We start from the raw sequence: 13,038 nt of genomic DNA, 5'->3' as shown, positions 1-13,038 counted from the left end.
GGATGTTCATCAGTATCTGGGCATTGAAGAAGTAGATATTTATTGTAGTCTTCACAGTCTGGGCCTGTTTGTACCTACACTGCTTGGGAAGGTTTTCCAGGTATTTGAAGGGACATGCATGTTTTTGTAATCTAAGTTTTTGTTCACTGCAGTCCTCGTTGCATTAGGGGGCACCCCAAACCCAGTAATGCTGTGGCTCTTGCAGATTCATAGAGGTACTGACTTGATGGTCTTTAATAAAATTCAGAAAAAGTCTCTGGTTTACCAAACGGAGAATCTTCTTCTCTTCCCTTATTTTCTCCCAAACAAACAGAGTCTATCTCTCTGTGTTGAGCTGCCTGGAACTGGGGAAGGGGTGACATAAATAGCCCTGTGACCACCACTCCTGGTTTGCACTGGATCAGACCTGAAGCCAGCATATCAGTAGGTCTCACCCAAAGTCCATAGTAACCACTGCCTAGCTGCTGCCTATGTTAGCTCATGGCCCTAGGGCTTTACAGTCATTGGCAAACTCAGCCAGGCTTGTGTCCTTCCATTCAGGGTGGTGGGTACCTTTTGGCCCTGGGTGGAACCAGAGATGCTATTCAGGAGCTAGGGCCTGGAGTTGGAAACATTAGGAATCTAGTGATTGTGGCTGAGCTGGCACCTGAGCCACAAGATAAAGTCCTTCCAATCTTCCCTTGCCTTTCCACAAACAGAGGAGCCTCTCTCATGGCTACTACCACCCTAGGCCAATGGAGAGTACTGCCTGGCTATCATCAATGTTAACTCAAGGCCTAAGGGTTCTTTCCTCAGCTCATGGTGAATGTTTCCAGGCCTGTGACTCTCCCTTCAGGGAGGTGGGCCTCACTCTTCCCCACAGCAGGTCCAAAAATGCTGTCCAAGAGTCAAGACCTGACATTGGGTATCCCAAGAGCCCACTTGGTGCTCTATCCCACTGTGGCTGAGATGATATCAAAGCTTCAAGACAAAGTTCCCTTTATTCTTCCCTCTTCTTTTCTCAAGCAGAAAGAGTCTCTCCCTGTAGCCACCACACCTGGAAATGTGCTGGGTTACACCTGAAACCAGCAGGTCTCTGAGTCAAACCCAAGACTCAAGGCGAGTACTGCCTGACTACTGCTACTGACTATTCACAGCTCAAGGTGTCATTTGTCTGCAGATAATGAGTCTTCCCAGGACTAGGTTCTTCTCTTGAATGTAGCAAGTTTCCTTTTGGCCCAGACAGTGTCTTGAAATGTCATCTGAGAGATAAGGCCTGGAATGGGGACCTCTGTACTCTGTCTGGTGCCCTATCCTACAGTGGCTGAACTGGTATTCAAGTTGCAAGACAAAGTCCTGTTTACTCTTTCCTAGCCTTTCATCTAGCAGAGGCAAGTCATCTCTCTTGGAGCTGTGAGGTCTGCTGTCTGGGTTTGCGGAGGGGTGGTGCAAACACTCCCTTTGCTACCCTAGCTGCTATCTCACTAGGTCATGCACCCCTTAAGTCCACTGGCTCCAAGCACAGCTGATTACTAGAACTTGCCCAGGAATTGCAGTCCTCATGGTCTAGACTGCCTTTCAGGTTTATTTAGAACCCTCGAGCACTTTAGCCTGCAATGGTGGGGCTTGCTGGAACTCAGGTTCCAGCAGCTGGGATGAACAATTCCCCTTCAGCTGGGGCTGGTCTAAATGCTCCCTCCATGGATGCTGGCTAAGTTCTGTCCTATGTTGCTTTTTGTTGTGACTGGGCAGCACTGAATTCCAATGCAAAGTCCCAGAATCACTGTGCTCTCTCTCCTCCAAGCACACAGATTTTTTTCTCCATGCCATGCAACCTCTGATCAGGGGATGCGGGAGAAGTGGCATCAGCAATTCAAGACTGTCTTTTGTACCCTCTTCAGTGCCTCTTTCAGTGATATGAAGTTAAAACCAGGTACCTTGTTTTAAAATCACTCACCTGATTTTTTGTTCTTATCAAGGTGCTTTTTGTGAGGATAGTTGTTCAATTTGGTGGAACAACCTAGGAGGAGCATGATCAGTGGAGGCTTCTATTTGGCCATCTTGTTCTGCCTCCATCCTGCCATTTATTATTAAAGTCAGGACACAGATTAACAGAAATACTGAGTAAAGAAAAAATACATATGTACATACCATTCAAACATTTCTGAACTCATCGACATATTTTTGCATATATACTTATTGTTCCCATAAAATAATTAACTGCAGAAACCATCCTTCATATAGTCTTACCTAGAATGGTTTTATAAAAGTGAATGCTTACTGAATTCAAGCTTAAAGAACATATCGTCCTGACTTACCAAAATTACATAGTGAAACTAGGAATAAAACCCAGGACCTAAAAACCTGCATTCCTTATATGTAATTTTGCATTAAATTAATTACAATACATTACAATAAAAAATACCTATCCTGATTAGGAAAATATCAAGTGCCAATTCATATAAGCATATTGTCTTAGATTATGTTTGTGCGTTCTTGTGTGAATTCACACATACAAGCCTGCACATATGCTTAGTGTTTATCAAGCAGATGAGGAAGAAAAGAAGTGTGTGAATAGGGATGAATAAGACACAATTTTTGCCTTGAAAACTCTTGTTTGTCTTAGAAGCAGTTAAATCAAGAAAACTTATTTTCACCTTTGCATAAGTGATTTTGCTTAATATATTCTTAAACGCTTTAATAGAGAAACTCAGAATATAAAAAATCCAGTTGCCTTCAGTGCAACTCAGCAATACTCTCACCCGTTCTCCGTTGACTTCCTACTAAATATCCCACCAAAGTAATTTCTAATTTCCTCTGATCTTCCCAAGTATCCTAATCTGCCCCTGCTTTTCTGTCCTACAAGCAGGTAACCCGTGTATTGATTTTATTGAGATTAAGGTCATCAGATAAGAACTCCCTCAACTATCTTTCCCTTCCACTGAAATTGTCTGTGAATTATCACGCAGGCATTTCTACAGTTCATCTTGCTTAAGGAGGACTGTCTTTTCTGATCTAAACCACATTTCTTTCTGAGCTAAACTTTCTCCTTCTCAGTCTCCTGCTAGTTATTCTACATTTGATCCTCTCCATCTCTACATGATTTCTCTGCCTTTTGCTGCCCTGCTGTAAGTTCCAGAAGTCTAGCCTCTTCACGCTACATCACTCAGCCACTCGGGCCCTCTGGTTTTCAGTGGGATTTAGACAATGGCAGTAACTGGAAGAAATCAGAGTATGGGAGGCAAAAGAGATCAGGCTATTTATTTCTCCATCCCTATACTTTTCCTGCTTTGCTACAATTCTAGCTGATTCTGTATTTGGTTTCTGGCTCCTGTGAGGGATACCTCTTGCTCTGCTTCAGCTCTCAGCTGGACTTGACTGAATCATTCCTTCTCTCCTTGCCCCCTTATGCCTAGGAACTTAAGGGACTTCATGCTGTTACAAGTCCTTGGGTGCCTCATCTACCCTTTTTTTATTCTCCTTCTCCTGTTCACACCCCTATGGACACTTCATTCCTTCCAAATAAATCCTTTTGAAAATGCCGTCTGTGTCCAACAGCTACCTTGACTGATCCAAACTTCTTTCATCCTTTCTGGGTTCAAATTGCAACTCTTTTTCTCACAGTTGTATAGGTTTTGTTTCATTGATTCGTAAATGTATTCAAGTTTCCTCCATATTGTGAAGCCCTCTCTCAACTCTGTTACAGTTTTAAGTTGTTGCTCTATGAAAGTTTTTAAATTCTTTCTTCAAAGTGTTGTCTACAGATATTAAAATATGGTATCTGTTCCACAAATATTTAAATATAATTATGCCTTATCTTTATTAATATGTAACAAAGCAAAGAAGACATAAATACCCAGCTTAACAGATCAATGGAGGATAATCACTCTGCAGTCCCCACTCAGATCAAGACATCAAATATATCAGCTCCCTAAAAGCTTCCTACACAGGCCTTCTTGGTCATAAATTTCTTCCTGCTTCCTGTCTTAATACCTATCCTGAATATCATAGTATTTACTTCATTTCTTTAGAATAGTACTACCAAAACATACATCAGTAAAGAAAGGTTAATTTTGCTACTTTTAAATTTTATATAATGAAATCATACAGTATGTGTCCTACTGTGTTGGCTTCTTTCCCTTAACCTTATGCTTTCTGGCCAGGCGCAGTGGCTTACGCCTGTAATCCTAGCCCTTTTGGGCCAAGGCGAGAGGATCACGTGAGTCCAGGAGTTGGAGACTAGCCTGGGCAACATAGCAAGACCATCTCTACAACAACAACAAAATTTGCCAGGGGTGATGGTGGCACGTGTCTGTAACTTCACCTACTTAGGAGACGGAGGTGGGAGGATCACTTGAGCCTGAAATGTCAAGGACACAGTGACTTGTGATTGTGCTACTCTACTCCAACCTGGGTGGCAGAGCAAGACCCTATCTCCAAAAAAAAAAAAAAAAACAGAAAGAAAAAGAAAAAGAAAAAAATTGCCTTTAAGATTCATGAATGTTTTGGTTTGGGTTATTTGTAGTTTTGAACTATACACTATGAACCTTCAAGCACATGTATGCTGGTAAATATAAATAAGCATTTCTATGGAGTTTATACCAGTGCATGAAATAGGCTGTACTATACTATGTCTTCCAGATCTATGAGATATGACCAATTGTTTTCCAAAGTTATCTTAACAGTTTACAATCCTACCAGCAAATTGTAAGAACTCTATTGATCTATATCCTCGCCAACACTTAGTATTATTACACTATTGGATTTTTGCCATTCTGGTGACTCATGAGTTGTATCTTATTGTGATTTTCAGATTGTGTTTACTGCAGTGATTACTAGTAAGCTTGAGCATTTTTTGAAGTGGTTTTTAAGATGTTTTTCCTTTTTTAGTTCATCTTTTGCTTCTGCTTTTAAATAATTTTTAGTATGTTCTGAGTATGTTTTTTTATTGGTTATATATGTTGCAAATATATAGTTTTTCTGTCTGTGGATTGCCTTTATACTCTTAGCTATTATCTTTTGATGAGCATGGTTTTAAATTTTAATGTAGTGTACTTATCAGTCTTTCTATTTTTGCTTAATTTTTTTTTCATCTTGTTTAAGAAATCACTCTGTAGTCCCAAGCTCCTAAAGACTATATTAGGAATCTATTATACTATATTCTGGAACTTTTTTTTGTATGCTTTTCAAATTTAGGTCTGTGATTCATCTGGAATTGATTGCATGTGCATGTGTGTGTGTGTTTGTGTGTGTATTAAAGTAGGAATTTATTTAATTTTGTTTTTTCTTACAGATAACTAGTTTTTTCAAGATTTATTGAAATTACTATTTCCTTTAATGTTTTACAGAATTACCATTGTTAAAAGTTAAATGCTTATTTTTATGTGGCAAGCTCAAGCAGCCCTCCCATCTCAGTCTCCTAAGTAGGTGAGACTACAGCAAAGAAGCTCATTTTGTGAGTTCTATTATGGTCATTCATATCTTTGCCTTTTCACTAATACCACCTGCTCTTAATTATTGTGTCTTTATAACTATCATTGATACTTGTAGAGCAAGTCGTATATTCTTGATTTTTGTCTTCAAGCTGCCTTAGCTTTTTTTAGCCCTCCACACTTCCACAAAAATTTTAGAGTTTGTTTTCAAGTTCCTAAAAAAAAAAAAGGAATTTTGCGGTATTTTTATTATAATTGTAGCAAATCTATACATCAATTTGGAGAGAGTTGATACAATTCCAACATTAAATTGCCCAACTCATGAGCCTAAAAATATGAAGCATTTTGTTAATTTCTAAATTAGCCTTGCACAGGGCCATGCTAATCTCTGTATTGTTCCAAAACAGGCTTGTTGAAATTGGAAAATCAGAGCAGGTGACTTAGAAAAATTTGAAGTGATAGTAAAAAAAAAAAAAATAGAATACTTGAATTTGAGCTTTTGGAGGTGACGCATCTAGTAGTGATGATAATATAAGGAATGTAATCATGGGCATATGAGCTAAAGGAAAGTAGAAGAAATTATTATTATACATGAGAAGCCTTGAGCAACTGAAAGTGCAAGATCTAAACTCCACATACTGTTTTCAACTCATGAAATTAGGATAACAGAAGTACCTACTGCTAAATATCATTGTAAGTTTTAAATGAGGTAATCCATGTAAAACAGTAAAAATAGAGTGTGGCATATTCTGAGTTTTTTATATTATCCACTATTTAAAAACATTTTGTACTAAATTTGTCTTCTATAATTAAGGCAGGCTTGTTACTCAGAGTGCTTTCTAACCTTATATATACTGTAGATATTTAGATATTTTCCTCTGACCCTGTGCTAGACAGCTTTTGAAGTGGGGACAAATGAAATACATGTATATAAGTTTATGTTTTTAAATGTACAGTTAGTCAATAAACTTAGAAATAGAAATAAATATAGTTTCTGAAGTTATATGTAAGACAACTATGCATTCTATATATTGTCTACTTCAGTCAACCGTAAATAACATTAAGTCAAAAAATATTAAACTTTAAAACTATTTAAAAAGCACATAGTGAATTGTTTAATATTCAATACATTCCAAAATACCCCTTTAGATGTAGTCTTCTAAAATAAGCATAATCTGTAAAGGCAGAAAAGTACTAGTGTTTCCTCTTCAAGTGATTTTGTTCTTTTTAAAAAATATAAAACAGAAAGATAAAAATCAAAACTCCAGCTCCACTGAACACTGCAATATAAATGGATGGTATGACTTCACTTCACAGTAACTCTATTCTAAGCATTCTGACCCCAGGTAAGATTAGCATATAATTTATGCAACACAGTTCTTAGAAAGATGGCCTAAGAGACAGACCTGCTGATTATATGTGTACTGCCAGAACAGTCTTACATCTTTCTTAGAAGGAATGATTTGTAGTGCAAATTTAGTGCATCTTCAGAAAAGCCCCTTAGAATTATATAGAAAGATGGACATTCTAAATTGTAGTAGCACAGATTTTGAAAAACCAGAGTAGACAAGGATGTTAGCCATAATCTACCCCAAAAAATAAAAGTAGGCAGTTGAATGAAGGCTACAAATTTTAAATCCTTTCTACTGTGTAAACAGCAATATCTTAGAGCCTTGCATCTCGAAGATCATAACTCAAACTTTCCTAGTCATTCCCAAGATCACTAGATGGGCGGAGCGGGGAGGGGGAGGGATGGTGGGGGAACCACTGTGAACATTTTTAAATTAGGAATCAATTTGTGAAAATTAATAGAAATATTTTGGAATTAAATTATCCAGGAGGACTTAGGCATGACAAATTTGGTAATAACTATTTACTGGTGTACATGCTTATTAGCCTGAACTGGCCACATTCAGGCCACTAGTTCTGAGGCAGTGGCCTGAATACTACGATCTTTTCCTGGATCTGGAATAAAGAACCATAAATGTCCTGCTCACCCACAAGTATATCAGTGTCAGACTGCCAGCTACATTGCCCTCAATCCACTGACAAGGGCATGTTTGAGCCATATTTAAATTTGTAATTGCTTTCTTCATTACTGATTTCTTAGAGTTCTCAGCATCATGCCAGATTGGTGACTAGCATGTGACTAAATGCTTGACCCTTGTCTGAGTTATGCAAACTTTCTCATTCCTCTGACTTTGCTTCTGATTCATCCATTCACCAAATCTTTATTATTAGCCACAAATGTTTTAGGCACTATATTGGCAAATGAATTTGTAGACATTCTCCATGGCTTTATAGAATGAATAGTTTGGGGATCATTATTCAGTTCCTATAGCTTATCTCCTCTGTCATCCTCCTTAGTAGCATATCTCACAGCACTTATCACTACCTTGAAAACAATACATTTTCCAGTAGATATTTATATAATTAAGGAAACTAAAATAAGAGGTTCAAAGAGCATTAAGAGCATAGAAACTAAAGTTACTGGAGGAAAGCTCTAAATTACTTTTCTGGAGCTAGCATTCACCTCTTCTTTCTTATCATTCTCTGAGGCTTGGGAACTGCTATAGCAACAAGAAAACTCCCAAAGGGAAGGTCATCTGTTCCATATTAGTCTTCTATAATATGCTCTCCATTAGTCTGGAGAGCCATGTGCTGACTCTGTGAGCAGAGAGTGAAAACCAAACAGAAGTGAGCATGATTAGGAGTTATTAATTTATTATCAAGACAAAACAGTCTCATTCTTTTTGCTGCTTGCAGCATACATCTGACGGCAGGAGTCCAAGTGCCTGTCATTTATTCTCCCGATGACCCTTAATCTGACTTGAAATTGTTAGTCTTTTCACATTTACTGATTGCATTTTAAGACAAATTAATTTAAGTTAAATAAGGAACTTTCACAAATGTAAAAAGTTGCAAGATATTGATTTATCTCTGGGGTATGTGAATTAATTTGTCTTTGTGAGGAGTTTGATACAGTCTTCTAACTGTACTATTGTCATCACTCAGGTTTTAATAAATTTTAAAAAGTGCAATATAATTTAAATGGCTGTTCTGTGTAATTTTCTATCTGAATATATATAAATATAAAATAAGCTGATATCAATTTATGTCTATTAGGTTATCTGCTTTTGTTAAAAAAAAAAAGCCCAGTTTGCAATGGATTAAATCATATGATGCAATCTTCAAACAAAGATTTTTTTAAGAAAACAAAAGAAGGAGGGTATTAGAATGCAAATAAAATTGGTTATCCCATACCCATTAACCTGTCCCTGTGATTTGTGGCGTCTCCCAGTGTGGACATTGTACACTGTGGGTGGTTACATAGCAGGATCATCCCTGAAGCTGAGTTGAGTTCAGTGAAGTTGGAAAAGAAGAGAACATTCCCTAGAGAGTTTAAGAATGTATCTTGTATACTATGTAAAAGAGGTTCTAGGCACACAGGAGAAAAAGTAGGAATAAGGGATGGCAGAGAAATGAAACAAATAATTTCTAGATGAGAATTTGTAAAAGACTGAAAAATAAAGCAGCGTCTATTTTCACAGAACCAGAGATGGTCGAGGTATGTGCAACAGTAGAAGACTTCAACATTCCAGATGGAAATCAGACACATAGTAGTCTCTCTGTAAGTATTCATTTCATGAAAGAATAATGTTATTTCAATTATAAGGTTAACCCGGATGGTGGCATAACACAACTTTTGCCTAGTGGCCCAAATATAATGTAAGATTATGTAAAAAGCTAAGAACACTATCTGACACATAGAAAGTTCTATGTAAGTGTCAGCTGTTATTATTATAGCTATTTTTTATTATAATTACTATTACTAGTATTGCCAGTTTTCTTACTTGGTTTGGAAAAAAAGTAACTTGTCTGGTGAAAACTATGGGCCCAAACAAGCATATGAAAAAAATGGGAAATGCAAATCGAAGCCACAATGCTATACCATCTTACTCCTGCAAGAAGGGCCATCATCAAAAAATCAAAAAATAATAGATGTTGGCATGGATGTGGTGAAAAGGGAACACTTTAACTGTTGGTGGGAATGTAAACTAGTACACCTACTATGAAAAACAGTGTGGACATTCCTTAAATAACCAAATGTAGATCTATCACTTGACCCAGCAATCCCGCTACCGGGTATGTACCCAGAGGAAAAGAAGTTAATATACAAAAAAGATATTTGCACATGCAAGTTTATGGCAGCATAGTTTGCAATTGCAAAAATATGAAACCAGCTCAAAGGCCCATAAATCAACGGGTGGATAAAGAAAATGTGGTATATATACACCATGGAATACTACTCAGCCATAAAAAAGGAATGAAATAATGGCATTCACAGCAACCTGGATGGAATTGGAGACCATTATTCTAAGTGAAGTAACTCAGAAATGGCAAACCAGACACCATATGTTCTTACTCTTAAGTGGGAGCTAAGCTGTGAAGACACAAAGGCATAAGAATGATACAATGGACTTTAGGAACTTAGGGGGAAAAAGTGGGAGGGTGGTGAGGGCTAAAAGACTGCGTATTGGGTACGGTGTATACTGCTCAGGTGATGATGCACCAAAATCTCAGAAATCACCACTAAAGAACTATTCATGTAACCAAACACTACCTGCTCCCTGAAAACGTATTGAAATAAAAAATAAATTAAAAAAAAAGAAAAATATGGGCCCTCTGAAAGGAGCTAGGGTTGATCTTGATGGGTGGCTTACAGAAGGAAAAGGTAACTATTTGGGGAGTTGTTAACTCTCAGGACACTTACCTATATAGGAAAACCACACTAATTTCAACAAGTAGAAAGACTGTACCTGATTTTTCTACTTATAGAATCACTCTGTCAGATATTGAATGGAGATACTTTCTACAATGTGTTAACTTTCTCAGGTGCTCACTTCTAGGGTACCTTGAGGAAAACAATATATATTATCAATATGAGTAACACAATACTATCCTATATTTATATATTCAAATTAACAATTAATGACAAGTTCTCAACTATTTGCAAATAGGTAAGAACTTAATTATCCCTATTTTAGAGATGTGCAAACCAAGGTTCATAGAGGTTACCTGATTTGATTGGGGGCAACAATAACTCTGGAGGTACTGAGGCTAAAACTAAAATCCTTTGCTACCTAATATTTTATTCTTAGTAATCAACAGGTACTTATGAAACATTCTCTAGGGACTTTAATCTCATTTGGGAAACAGTTTTTTTTTTTCTTCACTGATTCAGCCAGAGGAAGAAAAAAGGCACAAAGAAGAGAACACATTTGATATAAATTAATTATTTGCAGAATGACAAAGTTTCCTTTTGTATAAATAAATGATAATAATGATAATAACAGCAGTTAAACATATAGCTCTTACCATGTGCCAAACATTCTAAGCATTTTACATACATTTGTTTAAACCTCAAAGGAAGCCATGAATGCAGTATTATCATCTCAACTTTACATGTTGGGAAACTAAGGCACAGAAAGGTCAACTGATTTGTCCACAATCATACAAACAGAAAATGAGAGCGCCGGGATTCTAACCCAGGCTAACTCCAGAGTTTGTGCTCTTAGCCATGAATATGAGACCACCAATTCCTTAAACCTGGCATCTGGTATAACATAGTCAGGAACTGATCCTGGGTTCCAGAATACAATTTTACTTTAAGGAAGCCAAATTTTTTTCCTGATTATTTTATTTCATTTTGTTTTTTATTTTATTTTCTGAAACAGAACTCTGTCCCCCAGGCTGGAGTGCAGTGGCTCAATAACAGCTCACAACAATCTCCACCTCCCCGGGTTCAAGCGATTCTCGAGCCTCAGCCACGTGAGTATCTGGGATTTTTTTATTTTTTATTTTTTGTATTTTTAGTAGAGATGCCCTGCTAATTTTTGTATTTTTAGTAGAGATGGGGTTTCGCCACTTTGCCCAGGCTGGTCTCAAACTCCTGACCTCAAGTGATTCGCCCGCCTTGGCTTCCCAAAGTGCTGGGATTACAAGCATGAGCCACCGTGTCAGGACTCTGGTAATTTTATTTTAATTATTTTATATCTTTTCTAAAGAATTGAGTTTTGCATTTAAATTATTCCAAGTTGGCTAGAACATGTTATATTGTACATATATATCCACAAATGATTTCAAACCATTACAGTGTTTTTGAAAATATTAGGTAGTCTTCAAATATTGGTGTCCATTGGATTAAATAAACTGCAGATTTTATCATGTGAGAAGCCACATGTTTTGTATTACAAAGACAAGCTGCTACTCAAAAGTACGACAAGGCTGCTGATATATAGCTCAACATCCAGATCTCTGATTTACCCTTTAATTTATATGACTTAAAAGTCTCTTATAAATATAAATTGGGAGCCCACTCTTCTACTTCAGAGATATGAGAAACCTGCTGTTTAAATAAATTCACTATTCAACTGTTTTAGCCTATATACCAGCAACTTCGTATGATTTCAACTTAATAAAATCATGTATGCCAACTTCATTGAGGGCAGAGTGTTTTGTTGTTTTTACTTTTTGTTTCCTGTTATATACCTAGCAGCATCCAAAACAATGCTTTAACATAAGGAATAATAAATTTTGTTTAGTTTGTGGAATAAACATAGTCAGTAGAAAAAAATAAAAATTGAGGTTAATTAACAACTTTAATTAGCAATGAAAACAATGGCTTAGATTGTTTGAGCACTCACTGTGTACTAACACGTCACTGAGTTCAGCACTTCAGCCCTATGAAGCAATAGTATCTATCCACTTTTACAGTAATTCAAATATTTAACCACTTTCTCAGATTAACAGAGCTAGTAAATTATGCCTTCTTCATATGACAGCTGTCACCATGTCTGCTCTTATCTTACATTTCTTATTTTTTCCTTTTTTTTTCTGTGTCCTCCTGCCATAATATTAAAAATATATATATAAGGTCAGAGATTCATCTGTTTTGTTTCCTATTTTATCCACAGTATCCAAAATCTGGCCCCTGGTGGGTACCTTTTGAATAGCTGCTGGATAAATAAATGAATTATAAATTATAAATAAATGAATGAATAAATAAATAAATTACATCTGAGCCCAGGCCTATTTGATTCCAGTGCCTAACTCTCAATGATTGTATACTGCCTGTGAAACAGAACCATGAAAGGGTCTTACTGAATACCCTCACCCTAAGAGACCAAAGGTGATCAGGTAACAGTGTCTTTGCCTAGGTTCTCATGGCTAAAGACATTAAAGAAGATGAATGGGGCCCCGTTTTGGAGTCACAGTTGTGGGTTTAACAATATAGAATAACACCAGCTATCATTGATTAAACCACACTGCAAAGATGGAAACACAGAAGAAAAGCCTGAATTAAAAAAAATCCCTTTATTTATTTACAAACTAATTTAATTTAAACTGAAGAACAAAGATACTTTTGCTATTACTCTAAACTTGTTGGTTACTGTATACCATTATTGCTCTTGAGATCTTCCTGTTATTTCAAAATTGTGAGCTCTATGAAGTTAAAATTAGTAAGGGGATTTGAGTCTCTGTATTTCCCAGTTGGTTTTCCTTTAACCTGAATAATTTGCATGCACACACTCAGGGTTTTAATGCAGTAATTTTAATGCAAGTT

The 13,038-nt window shown here is 36.8% G+C and overlaps 1 pseudogene; it reads right to left on the bottom strand.

Moving 5' to 3' along the window:
* Positions 1-5,740: 5,740 nt before the first annotated feature.
* Positions 5,741-5,840, bottom strand: LOC115930294 (uncharacterized; annotated as a pseudogene).
* Between the last annotated feature and the right edge of the window lie 7,198 nt (positions 5,841-13,038).

The sequence above is a fragment of the Gorilla gorilla genome, chromosome 10 (assembly GCF_029281585.2).
Source record: "Gorilla gorilla gorilla isolate KB3781 chromosome 10, NHGRI_mGorGor1-v2.1_pri, whole genome shotgun sequence".
NCBI classification, from domain to species: domain Eukaryota; kingdom Metazoa; phylum Chordata; class Mammalia; order Primates; family Hominidae; genus Gorilla; species Gorilla gorilla.
Note: the sequence above shows the minus strand (reverse complement) of the source record. Positions and strands in the feature narration are given on the sequence as shown.